The following is a 12,144-nucleotide window of genomic DNA, read 5'->3' as shown; positions in this document are numbered from 1 at the left end:
TGCCTTTGGATATTGCCAAGTGTCACCTGGGTGCAAAACCGCCTTGGCTGAGAATCACTGCTGTAGAATGCGTCATTCCGATCTGTGAGATAATTCTCACACTAGTCTGGGCTAGAGACAAAAACGACTTGCTACATAACTTTAGTAGCTTTCTACTAATACAATTTTAATCTCACTTCAAAAGAAATAACAAAGAGATTTACAATTAAGTTTTATAAAAATTCTAGACATAATGAAGTTATAGTTATAACTTACAGAACTTCCAGAAAAGGCATTTCTTCAAAACATTTCTTCCCAATAAAGTTTATATTATTGCCAGATAAATCTCTAGAAAAAAGTAAAGGAGAGATATTGCCTGAATTAGCTATTAGATACCTAAATAGTAGAAATAATTGGTAGAGGTTGGAATGATAATATTGAATACGTAGCTTTAGTCTAAACTCTGAACCTTAGGAATTGGGATTTGAACCTTCCAGAGCTCGTAAACCTGCCCTCCCCTCCCTGAACAATCTCACCCTCATGATCTTTATAAAGAAAATATACAACTATAGATCTTGATAAATTTTGAAGATAATCTTTTCTGAGAGAAGAATTGATTAGATGACATTTCGTGGCCTCATCAAATTTAAATTATAAGCTGAAAGCTTTTATCTTTATATTTAATTACAAATTTCTAGTATGAAAAAGAAATAGCCTCACACTTACACACCTTCCTGGCTTAGTTCTGTTTTTCTAGGCCAATTCAATACCAGAAGAAATAAAAGATCTCTTTTCACATAACTAAAAAGAAAGTTGCTACTTTTTAAAATTCAGAACTTTGAACTAATTCAGAACGATACTTCTATTGTTTTAGCAGAAATTCGTTTTTTATTTTACATGGCTTTAATAACCCATGAATTTAATTGCTTCAGTTGTACAGTGGTGGGAAAACAAAAAACCAAAATGGTACTGGATTTTTATTTGAAAACACCCATTCTTGTCTAGAGTTCCTCTTATTTCCATTGATTCCAGCTTAGTCCCTCACTATTCACCTAGATGAGTATAACTGTCTTCTCACTGGTGTTTCCATTTCTAGTCTCTCCCTTTCTAATCCATCCTGCACATTAACACTCTGGAAGTGGTTCTCCAGTACCGGCCAGCATCACTTGGGAACTTATTGAAGATGCAGATTCCCAGCCCTACTCTGGACCGACTGAATCAGTAACTGTGGGGGTGGAGCTTGAGTTTTAACGGGCTCTTCAAGTGATTCTGTTGCAGGCGAAAGTTTGCCCTACAGCACAGGTGTGATAACATGGTAGCCTGGCATGTTATCCTTGGCTTGGCCTTCAAAGCCCTAGAAGATCTGGCTCTAATATTCTGTTCTTCCTAGCTGTACTCCACAGGCACTCAAGGTATTTTTACTGTATTTTGCCTTTCCCCACGCTCCTTTTGCAAGATTATTCCATCCAAGATGTCTGTGTGATGATCCCTAAGGGCCCTTCAAGGTCGTCTTCAAACAGCATTGCTCTAGTAACATCTTTGCTGATCCAACTTGAAGTGTCTTTTCCCTCTGCTGTGTTCCAAAACCAATTCATATTTCTCATTGCCCATCTCCATTTCTTCTTTTTGATACAGTTATTCTTGCATCCTATTTCCTCTGAGCATAAACTCCTTGAAAGGATGGATGAGGTCTTGCTCACCTGCACTGTCTACCATGTTTAAAAGTGGCACATGAACATATGTAAACTCAAATATTTATAAAATAAACAAATAGCTGGGGAGTAGAGGGAGAAAAATAAGTGTTGTAAAGGAAATGTGGTTTTATTATTTTATGGCTCCCTCTATGCGCCTCTGCAGCACTGTCTTCTGTTTAGTACTAGTGCATTGTGGTATGAGCTTGCATGTTCATTTTCCCTGTGAGATCATGAGTTACTAGAGGGCAGAAGCCATGTCTTACCCATATTTGCGCCTACAATACTAGCGACAGTGCTTGGCATATTCTTTTTTAGCTTGTTTGTTGGTTGGCCTTTTTTAATGAATGGGAATACTTAGGCCGGCATGGAATAATTAGCTTACAAAGTATTTCACAGCAGAAAGGATGAATGACCTAATCGATCGAGCAGTTAGTTACCTCATTTGTCTTCCTCCTGTTTGTAAGGTTTGGAACCCAGATGGCGAGATACCCCAGAAGACCAATTCAAAAGTGCTTATGCCCTGAGGCTTGAAAAGTTTCATAATTCAAAGGACTATTTTTAGTGCCTCATGAGGCTCTTTCTACCCACTTCCCTTAAGCCTTCTATATTTTCAAAAAGCATCTATTTGCTAAAAAGCATCATTAATTAGCTTCAAAAAATTAATGACATACACATCTCTGAATGCCATGGACAAACAATAAGAATTGAGTTCTTATAGCAAAGGACATCTCCTTTATCTCTAAGTAAATGGAATCACTAGGCAAGCGTTTCTTCCTTGGCCAGGAGGCTGGAGAGATCTTTATTTTGTAATTAGTGAAGTTAGAGGCATTTCTCATAAGCTTATTTGGTGTAGACATTTCTAAGTATACCACTTAACCATCATTTTAAACATTAAAATCCTGAACACCAAATCTGCTCTCCTGGTAACTTAACATGTTCATAACAATATTGTTTACATAGTTCATCTACTTAGTTAAACATTTGATATGTAAATGTTAATCTAATTTAGATTAAATTATTGAAAATTTCTGGGTTAATAGCATTCAAATTAATGTAAGTGTTCCATATTTTCTTGTCCTTTAGGAGACAATTTGAGGTTAACCTGAATGCTTCTCATTTTACTAAATTAACATTTTAAAACCTTTTCTGTAAAGGCAGACAGTAAATATTTTAGGCCTTGCAGGCCACAGACAGTCTGTCTCACATATTCTTCTTCGCTTCTTTCTTTCCTTTTTTTTGTTTACAGCCCTTTAAAAGTGTAAAAAGTATTCTTAACTTATGGGCTGTATGGAAACATACCATAGGCTCTATTTGATCCATGGGCCCTAAATTAAATGTAAATACAGGCAGATGATATATGAATACTTATATAACAAGGTTCATATGGGTGTGTATAAGTACTCAGACATTATTACCACTTTTCCTCTATAACTGGAGACAATTTCCTACCTATATCTTGTTTATATGATTAAAAAATTGAAAATGCATTGAGGATAATAAATGCTCAAGATAGGCTGGAAGCCCTATCCACACTTACAGAATTGTAGCATTTTATTGCTGGGAGAAATTGTAAAGATTATCTAATCTGAACCCCTATGTATCTTATAGATAATATAACTAAAAAATTATAAATAAAAACAATTAACTTACAAAGACTTGAGGAACAAAAGACGTTGAAATGAGTCCTTATGAATTTCTTTTAACTGATTGTTACTCAAGATTCTGAAAAATAAAAAGGTTATTTCTGGATCAAAAGGCAAAATAACTACAATTATTTACGACACAGAAATATATATGGAGAAGCCTGGACAGAAAACGAAAGCAAACATAAGAGTTTATAGCCAATGATACGGAGTTAACGGAGGAAGCACAAGAGGACTTCAGGATAGCACAATTAATATCCTCAGAGAGCTGTAAGCAGCCAGCACATCCACTGAAAAGAATGAACTCAGCCTTATACAAATGGAGTGTTGTCATTCATAAAAACAATGCTCAGTATATGCGCAGCAGAAATGACAGTTGAATAAATTAGAAAACTGAGCGATCTGGCCAGAATTCTCCATAATGAAAGAGGAAGGGAACAGGAATGAGCCACAGACAAGCCTGACACCTGGTCTGCCCAAGGAATGTGAAGGCCTTTGCTTTATCTAGTCTCTCAGTAACGACGAGGGACATGCTTGGGGTTAGGGGTGGGGAGTGAGGGGAGTTTCACTCATTTCCTACATGTGAGGAGCAGAAAGGCACAGGGCCAGTGCCTCCAAGAACGGAGCGAGGGAGTGGTAGAGAGCCAGTATGGAAGCAGCTCTGCCAAACGTCAACGTGGGTGTCTCTTGCAGGAGACTCCGCGCTCCTTGCACATGACATTAGGTGGTGCCCCCTTCAGGAGCCTTGGGGATTGGAGGAGGTGCTGTGTTGCCTTGTGAAGCCATTTCCATCAAGTTCAGCGTTTGAAACATTCTGCTTTCGCTCAATGTCTGTTGGCCACATATTTTTATAACCGCATCTTGTAGCATCATTCTACCCCAAAGCTTAATTCTTTACTCATAGCATATGGCAAAATATTACGGCCCAGAAACTCAACAACTAAGATCAGGGACTGTTCTCAGTTATAAGGTAGTTCAGATGACACAGATATAGTTACCTTTAAAAACAAACAAACATGAAAATAAAAACACAAAGACTTTAATTCCAACAAACAAGTCTTGGAGTCCTAAAAAGGCATCAAAGACCCTGGCCTCAACTTGAAATTCACCACATTATAAGGAACAGCAGTGATGGCCAGAATGTGTATGCAGCGGGAATGGTCAGGGGTGATGCTCTGATTCATTGTTTTCTCACCTCCCTTTCTCACCTCACGCTTTCATATTTCCATAGAAATGGTCCAGAAAGAAAAAGCAAAAAAACTGCCATGTCCAACAATGTTTATAGTAAACCTTTTCATAAATGTAAAACATTGGAAAAAATTGTACCTCCCTAAATCACTTAAAACTGTATGTGTATTTTCAAATCACATATTTGTTGCAGATGTCATTCACATCACTACTTAGAAGTTATAACCAGTTATTAGATCTACCACTATAGCTCGTTTCTTAGTATGTTAAGAGAAGCAGATCTATTACTATATCAATAGCTTTAAAAAATATTTGAAAACTTTTTTTCAGTAATAGTTTTCCTTTATTTTCTTATATATTTTTTAAATTTATTTTTTATTGTTTTTCTATTTCATTTAAAAACATAGTCCCCAAGAACAGAGGCTTCTGCCAATCACCAAAGAGACTAAAGGAAAAAACAAAAAGTTGAAGAAATCCTGCTCTGGGGAGCCTATTGACCCTACGTTAGAGACCTCTCCCGCATAAGGTAGAAATCTCAAGCTGACTTAGAAATCTTCAACACTTCCCAGATTCATGCTATTGTCTATAAGATCCCAAACACATATTATTTTTTTTTAAAGTAATGTTTAATTTTTACCTTAAAAAATGTGTAATGTATATTTCTCATGGCTCAAAATCCCATAGGTATATAGTTACACAATCCAAAGTTTTTTCTCCTACACCATCTTTCAGACTACCCCGTTCTCTCTACTCCTTAAAGAAAACCAATCTTATTTATTTCTTGTGCTAAATGACTTCCGTTTTTCTTACAAGTTTGGGAAATAAAATTTCCAATTCAGACTCTATCATGAAAAATATAAACTATCTATAATTTCAAAGAAATTCATAAGTTAAAAAAAAGAACACCTGCCTGGTTCTAGCATTTTTCGTTACCAATAAGATATCTTAGAGGGTGATCATAAACCCTATTTTTAGATTACTATGGCTAGTAGGTCTCTTATTATTAACTCAGAGGTCGTTTATGACATCTATTCGAGTTGAACTAATAATATGACACACAAACTTGTCATAAAAAATGCCAGTTAATTACTTTGAATGTAAATATTTTTCCCAAACTACTTGTGTACCTAAACTGACTTTTATACAAATTGATTTTAAAAAGATAAAAGAAAAATAGGCAAAAAAGGACAGGGCAAAATCAGAGAAGAAATATAAATGTTCAATATTTAAAGATTTCTTAAAATTGTTGTTCTCTTACAATTGTCCCCATTTTCCCCCCCACTGCTCTCCCCTGCCCTGCCCACCCCCAGCCCTCTCCCACAGCCAACCCCCTCCATGTTGTCCATGTCCATGGGTCATTTACACTAGTTTCTTCACTAGACCCTTCCCCTTCTTTCCCCCCTTTTCCCCCTCTCCCCTCTCCTCTGGTCACTGTCAGCCTGTTCCTTGTTTCCATGTCTCTGGTTCTACTTTGCTCATTGGTTTGTTTTCTCATTAGGTTCCTGTATGAAGTGAGATAATATGGTATTCTTCTTTCACCACCTGGCTTATTTCACTACGCATGATACTCTTCAGTTAAATTTACAAGTAATCAGAAAAATTCAAATTCAGATGGGACCCCTTTTATTCACTCATTGCATCAGCCAAAAAATGGAGACTATCAGTGCTGGAAATGAATGCTGTCGTGGCCTACTACTGACTGGAGCATAAGTTGGCACAACTTCTTTGAGGGCAGTTAAAATGTTATATCAGTATAGTCTTCACCCCAACAATTTCATTTCTAAATATCTATTCTGCAGAAAGCCTGTCCATGTTCACAAAGATGCATGTACAAGAATGTTCATTGCAGCAATACGTGCAACAGGAAAACTAGACGTAATCTAAACATCCATCAATAGGGGTATTTTTAACTGTAACACACCCATCCTGTAGAATATTATGCAGGAGTTTAAATGAATTGGTTAACCAGGAAGGAAACAAATCTAAGACATAGCAAGAGGTGGAAGGACCAAGTTGTTACCGTTTATGTAAAAAGAAAAAAAAAAAATGAAAATCATACAACATGCCTATTGTGCTATCAGTATGTAGGCAAAGGCACGGGGAAAGGTCTGCAAGGGCACACAGTAAACAGCTCAGAACAGCCTCACCTTAAGGGTGGGGGACGAGGGCGGCAGCGAAGGTTTCACTATACCTGTATTTCATTTTTATATACTGAGAATATAAACATGTATTACTTGTTACAGTGAAGAATAAGGTTAAATTGATTCATTTTAAAGAGGGCCTGCCAATTTAATTTTTAAAATAAACACAGACTTGGAATCAATAGAGGTTGATTTATGATATGGAGGTGAATACCTTTTCTCAGAGCTACTGACCTCAAAATTGGGGACTAAGAAGGATCTTACAGTGCAGTCAGGTTTGTTTGTTTGTATTCATTTTTGGAGAGAATATACTCACAGTTTCTCAGTTGTATGGAAGAACCTCCATGAATACTTATCAAGGCGAGAAATAGAGTTGCCTTTTAAATTGCTGCAAAGAAACACAGTTAATATCTTTAAATAGGCAGGAAAAGAACAAACAGTAATTAAAACAGTCATGGCAAGCTTGTGGGGATTAATCAAATGCAGAAAATACCAGCTTTCTAATTTCCACAGCTATCAGCTCTCCCAGTCTGCACAAATTAATAAAGACATAATGTGGGGCCCCTGGCACAAACCATGAGGTATCTCCTCAGAACCTCAATTTATTATCTAGGCTAGGTAATGCCAGTTAATTACTTTGAATGCATTTTCTCCCAAACCACCTGTGTCTAAAATGACTCCTTGTACAAACCAACGCAAAAATAATAATTCAACAGAAAAACTTATCATTATCAGCCAATTAACATAAAGAAACCTTGTGTCAGCCAGGCCACAGCAAAACTTTGGGTCAGTGCCCTCTGTGGGAATCTTTCCAGGTGTTAGAAAGATAAGGGCAATTAGAAATGAGAAGGACTGATATGGAAAGATCTCACAGACATATTTGACAAGGAAAAGCACAAATCACTGAGCAAGGAGTAAAGTATTACCTCTTTAGGGGGGAAATTGCAAAAGAAAAAGAAAAGAAGAAAGAGAGAGATTGCAAGAACAGACACATGCCAAAGTGGTAACAGGAGTGGCGGAAAGTGCTGTGTGGGATTTTCACATTTGTCCTGTGTGTTTCTGTGACTTTAACACCAACACCAACAACACAGGGAGGCTGTACCCATGAATTACAAGTGTTTAATAGAAGCTGTGAAATTCCCAAGGTTCAGTCTCAACCACTAACTCTGGGTGACTTTGAATCTTCACCTTTAGCTTTGTCCTTGTCCCTCAGTGACAACTTACCTATCCAGTTTATATGCACGTTTCCCAGGAAGGTGAGAAAAGTCAAACGGGTCCCTGTCTGTCCCTCTGCACAGTGGACACTTCCACCCAACCAGAATCCTTCTGGTTGCTTTCGGCTCCCCAATAAAAACTGCCCAGTCTGAACTTGTCTCCTTCAATCTGGCTCTCCTCTCCAACTGCTCTTTGTCCACCTCGTACACCACTGTGGTTCTCCTCATCACCCAGGACAGAAACTTTACAGGGTCGTATTTGATTTTTATCTTTCTTGTACATCCCGTTCCCCAACTCCAGCCAGTTACTACAGCCTGTCGGTTTTTCTTTACACTGTTCCCAGGATGTTCTTTCTCCTCCTATCACAACCACTCTTCTCGCTTTACTGCTAGATTTTGCTCAAGTATTCTACTGGTCTCCCTGAATCAAACTTTCCTCTTGAGATCACTCTACATATGGAATTTAAAATAACCCTCTTATTTTTACCACCTGTCTCTCTCACTTGAAAACATTCAGGGGCTCTCCCAGTCTCAGTGCAATTTCCAAACTCCTAGAGCCAAAGTTTTTCATAAGCATATTTTTCACCGCTTCCTAAACCAATTCTTGACAGCAAGACTAGCCTAATAAGTCCTGATCGTTCCTGCAGCCATGCTGCTGCCAAGACTGTACGCATTATTTTTCCTCTATGTAACAAACCACAGGCACCTTTAAGTCCCAGTTAAAGTTATAGCTTAGCCATGCAGTCTTCCGACTTCCATAGGCCAGTGACTACAGATTCTGCTGAATTATACCACCTCTGGCCTGTATCTTTTTTAGTACTTAACTATATATCATCTCCCTTTTTAGTCATATTCCCTTTCTTCCCACCTGTCATTGTCATGTTTCATAGACAATGTCATACATCTGTGGCTCCCATAGTACTTAGCCCTGGCTGGACACAGAATGGGTGATATATTTAGAAGCCAGGTGGCAAATGTGAGTTCTGGGTATAACTGCATATATGATAGGCACTGACATAAGTGAACTCATCTAAATCTCACAACAATCCTAAGAGATGATAACTATCATAATCTTGACTCTACGGATGATGAAATTGAATCCAAACACTAATATATGGCATAACTGCATTCAAACTCGGGCACTCTGGCTCTAGAATCTCTTCTCTTATCCAATTTGTTGTATCACCACCAATGAGATTCGGAGAGGGCCACGAAGCTGTAAAGAGGATGGCGTAAAAGTGGGCGGAGAGTAGAGGGTTAAGATATGAAGTGATGGGGCTAAAGAAAAATCACTAAGGAAAAATACGTAGGAGGAAACAATAGTAAGAAGGGGAATGAAGATAAGGACTAGATGACAAACAAAATATAAAAGCAGGAAGTAGTCAGTGTGGGTTTGAGAAGATGAGGACGGCCCAGGGAGACCAGGAGGAGAAGGCTGGCAGGTCAGGCAGGTTGCGGAGAACAAAGGATGAAAGGCAATTCTTACAAGGTGGTGAAGGTGTCATTGTACGTGTCGGGGTCTGGCACAGGCACTCTGTGGAGCTTCTGCGTTGGGCCGAGGCCAGAACAAGACAGCGTCTCATTTTGGCAGGAACAGAGCTCACATATATTGATGATGGTATTCTGTTCAGGCATTGGAAGCCCTGCCTCAGATGACACTGCTTGATGGGCCCTGATAAACTGCTTGTCCCAAGAGGGATCTGTTATCTCAGACCAGGTTGGCTGCTGAGGCTGAACAGTCTCTGGATGTGGAAGTGTCACCTCAGGATGTTTTGGAGGAGCTGTGGCCTGCTGCAGGGGTGTCGGATGTTCAGCCTCCACAGTAGCTTCTGGCTTGATGGTGAGCTTCGGGTCCGGTGGTCGACCGTTGAGCCAGATTGGCTGCTGTGGCTGAACAGTCTCTGGATGTGAAAGTGTCGCCTCAGGGTGTTTTGGAGGAGCTGTGGCCTGCTGCAGGGGTGTCGGATGTTCAGCCTCCACGGTAGCTCCTAGCTTTATGGTGAGGTCCAGGTTCAAATGTAGGCCTGTTACCTCAGGCAAGATTGGCTTCTGGGGCTGAACAGTCTCTGGATGTGGAAGTGTCTCCTCAGGGTGTTTCGGAGGAGCTGTGGCCGGCGGTGGGGATGTCAGACATTCAGCCTCCACAGTAGCCTCTGGTTTTACGGTGAGCTCCGGGTCCGAAGGTCGACCTGTCACCTTAATATGTTTATTATACTTGGGAGGCTGAGCTGGAAACTTCTGCAGGCCTGTGGAAGGGTCTGCATTGTTCCACGGGTAAAGAGGCCGTTGGAGCAGAGCTGAGCTGTCTTGCTCCTTCATAGCTTCAGGAGGTTCTCTCATCTCAGGGGCTTTTGGTTCCTGAGTTAGGATCTCCTGAAGTGTTGAAAATGTTTTTCTGTCTAGGAAGTTGTCCGTTGTCAACTTTGCATCATACATTGGCGATGCTTCGGCCAGCAGCCACAACAGCTGCAATTGTACAACAATCAGTGGGGCCCAGAGGTGCAGCCCGGACATGCCAGCAGAGGTCCGGGTGACACAATGAGCAACCCAGGAAAGCTGGGGCACAAGGAGTGACCCGGAGGGGATGGGGCACAGTGAGTGACCTGGGGGCCCAGGGCACAGTGAGCGATCTGGTGTCGGGAGCGGGGGTGTCTGGGGCAGCGCAATGAGACCCAGACAAATGAGGTGCAGGCGCACGCACTGAGCAGGAGCCTACAATTGGCAGCCATGTCACAATTGGCAGCGTGTCACAGTTGGCAGCTGTGTCACAGTTGGCAGCCATATCATGCACGTGCCCCTTAGCAAGAAAGCACCCCTCCCCCACCTCAGGTTCCAACCTTTAGGCAGTTATATTAGTCTGGGGTGAGAGTACTACAGAAGAGCCAGCCTTTTTCTCCAGAATCACTGGGGACCAAGGGGTCCTTTTTTCTGCAGAGAGGACAGCTCCCTCCTGACGGGCCTCCCCTTCCCCCTCACAGTGAGGCAGAACTGGGCTGCACACCTGGCGGCCACGGACGCCAGCAGCCAGGGGCGGTGGATGCGGGCGGTAAAGAGGGTGGGAAGTTGCGGGGGCAGAGGTGCCTGCTGCAGAGCTTCCCAAGGAAGCCACAGGGCCTGGCATCCCAGGAAATTCCCAAGTGCTGGTCAAGCTCCTGCAACCTGAACTCCCCCTTAAAGCTGAAATCTGAGTGACATTCTTCTGCCCTTTGGCTACACTGCTTTTTAAAAAGTAGCTGACCTACAGAATGAACATCAGTGTGGGTGGCTGGGAAGGGGACACACTTTACAGTTCTAAAATGTTGTCATTTCCTGGAAATTCTCAGAATCCACGTCTGATTCTTCACTTGCCACTCTGTTAGGTGGGGGCTACCACTGAGTCAGGGACGACTCCAAAATTTCTGCAGATGGGCTTTGATAGTGAGCAATTCACTCTGGGAAACAGGGTCTGAAACCCAGTATACAACCCTTTACAATGGTTGGGAAAAGGTGCCCCTCCCACTTGGCTCAACACGGCCATTAATCTAGAAAAGCAATGACGGCCTTTTCAGAGGTCAGCCCTGTGCGCACATGTGGAGAAGACACTCCGGTGTGAAAGCTGGCACATTAAACCATTTTCTTCAGACACTATAACTAGCACCCAATTTGCTTCCTTCACAGCCCCTTTTATATTCTATTTTATAAATTACTGTCTGGCACAACGTCTGGCCCATAAACTCCAAGAGAGAAGAGCTGCATCTTATTCCCAGTGTCTAGCACATAGTACTGGTTTCTAAAGGAAACTGATTCCAGGATTGGCCTCATGCAGCGATGACTCTCTTGCTAGAATTAGGTTTCTGAAAATTTAGCATCAGTATGGAATCCCTTCCTCACATAATTCGAAGGAAGACAGGCTTCTTCAAGCCCAGGATGACACCAGAGCTTTTGTTTCTGTAGCCATCAGAGGTTCCAAATTCAAAATTCCACATAAGTATTCTCAGCAGGCTCACACAAGTGAAATGAAAGAACTATTCTATTTCAACTATGAGTTAATTTTTCTTTAATTAGCAAATGTTTGATTTCAAGGTACTGTCAGTACTTTACTAAATACCTATTCTAAATAGGTTTTCCAGACCAGCCTTCTCAGGGTACTGGAAAAATAGGTCATAAAACCTATAGGCTGAAATAACTTTGAATTTTATCAAGAAAAATAAATAAAAGCCTTATTCAGCCAAGTACCTCTACCTTATGCAAAGCAAGATGATTTTGATTTTGTACTAACAAGTTGGCAGCCATACAACAATGTCAT

Source organism: Furipterus horrens, unplaced genomic scaffold (assembly GCF_987537825.1).
Source record: "Furipterus horrens unplaced genomic scaffold, mFurHor1.1.pri manual_scaffold_11, whole genome shotgun sequence".
Taxonomy (NCBI): domain Eukaryota; kingdom Metazoa; phylum Chordata; class Mammalia; order Chiroptera; family Furipteridae; genus Furipterus; species Furipterus horrens.
The sequence above is the reverse complement of the archived record's forward strand: the minus strand, read 5'-3'. Positions refer to the sequence as shown.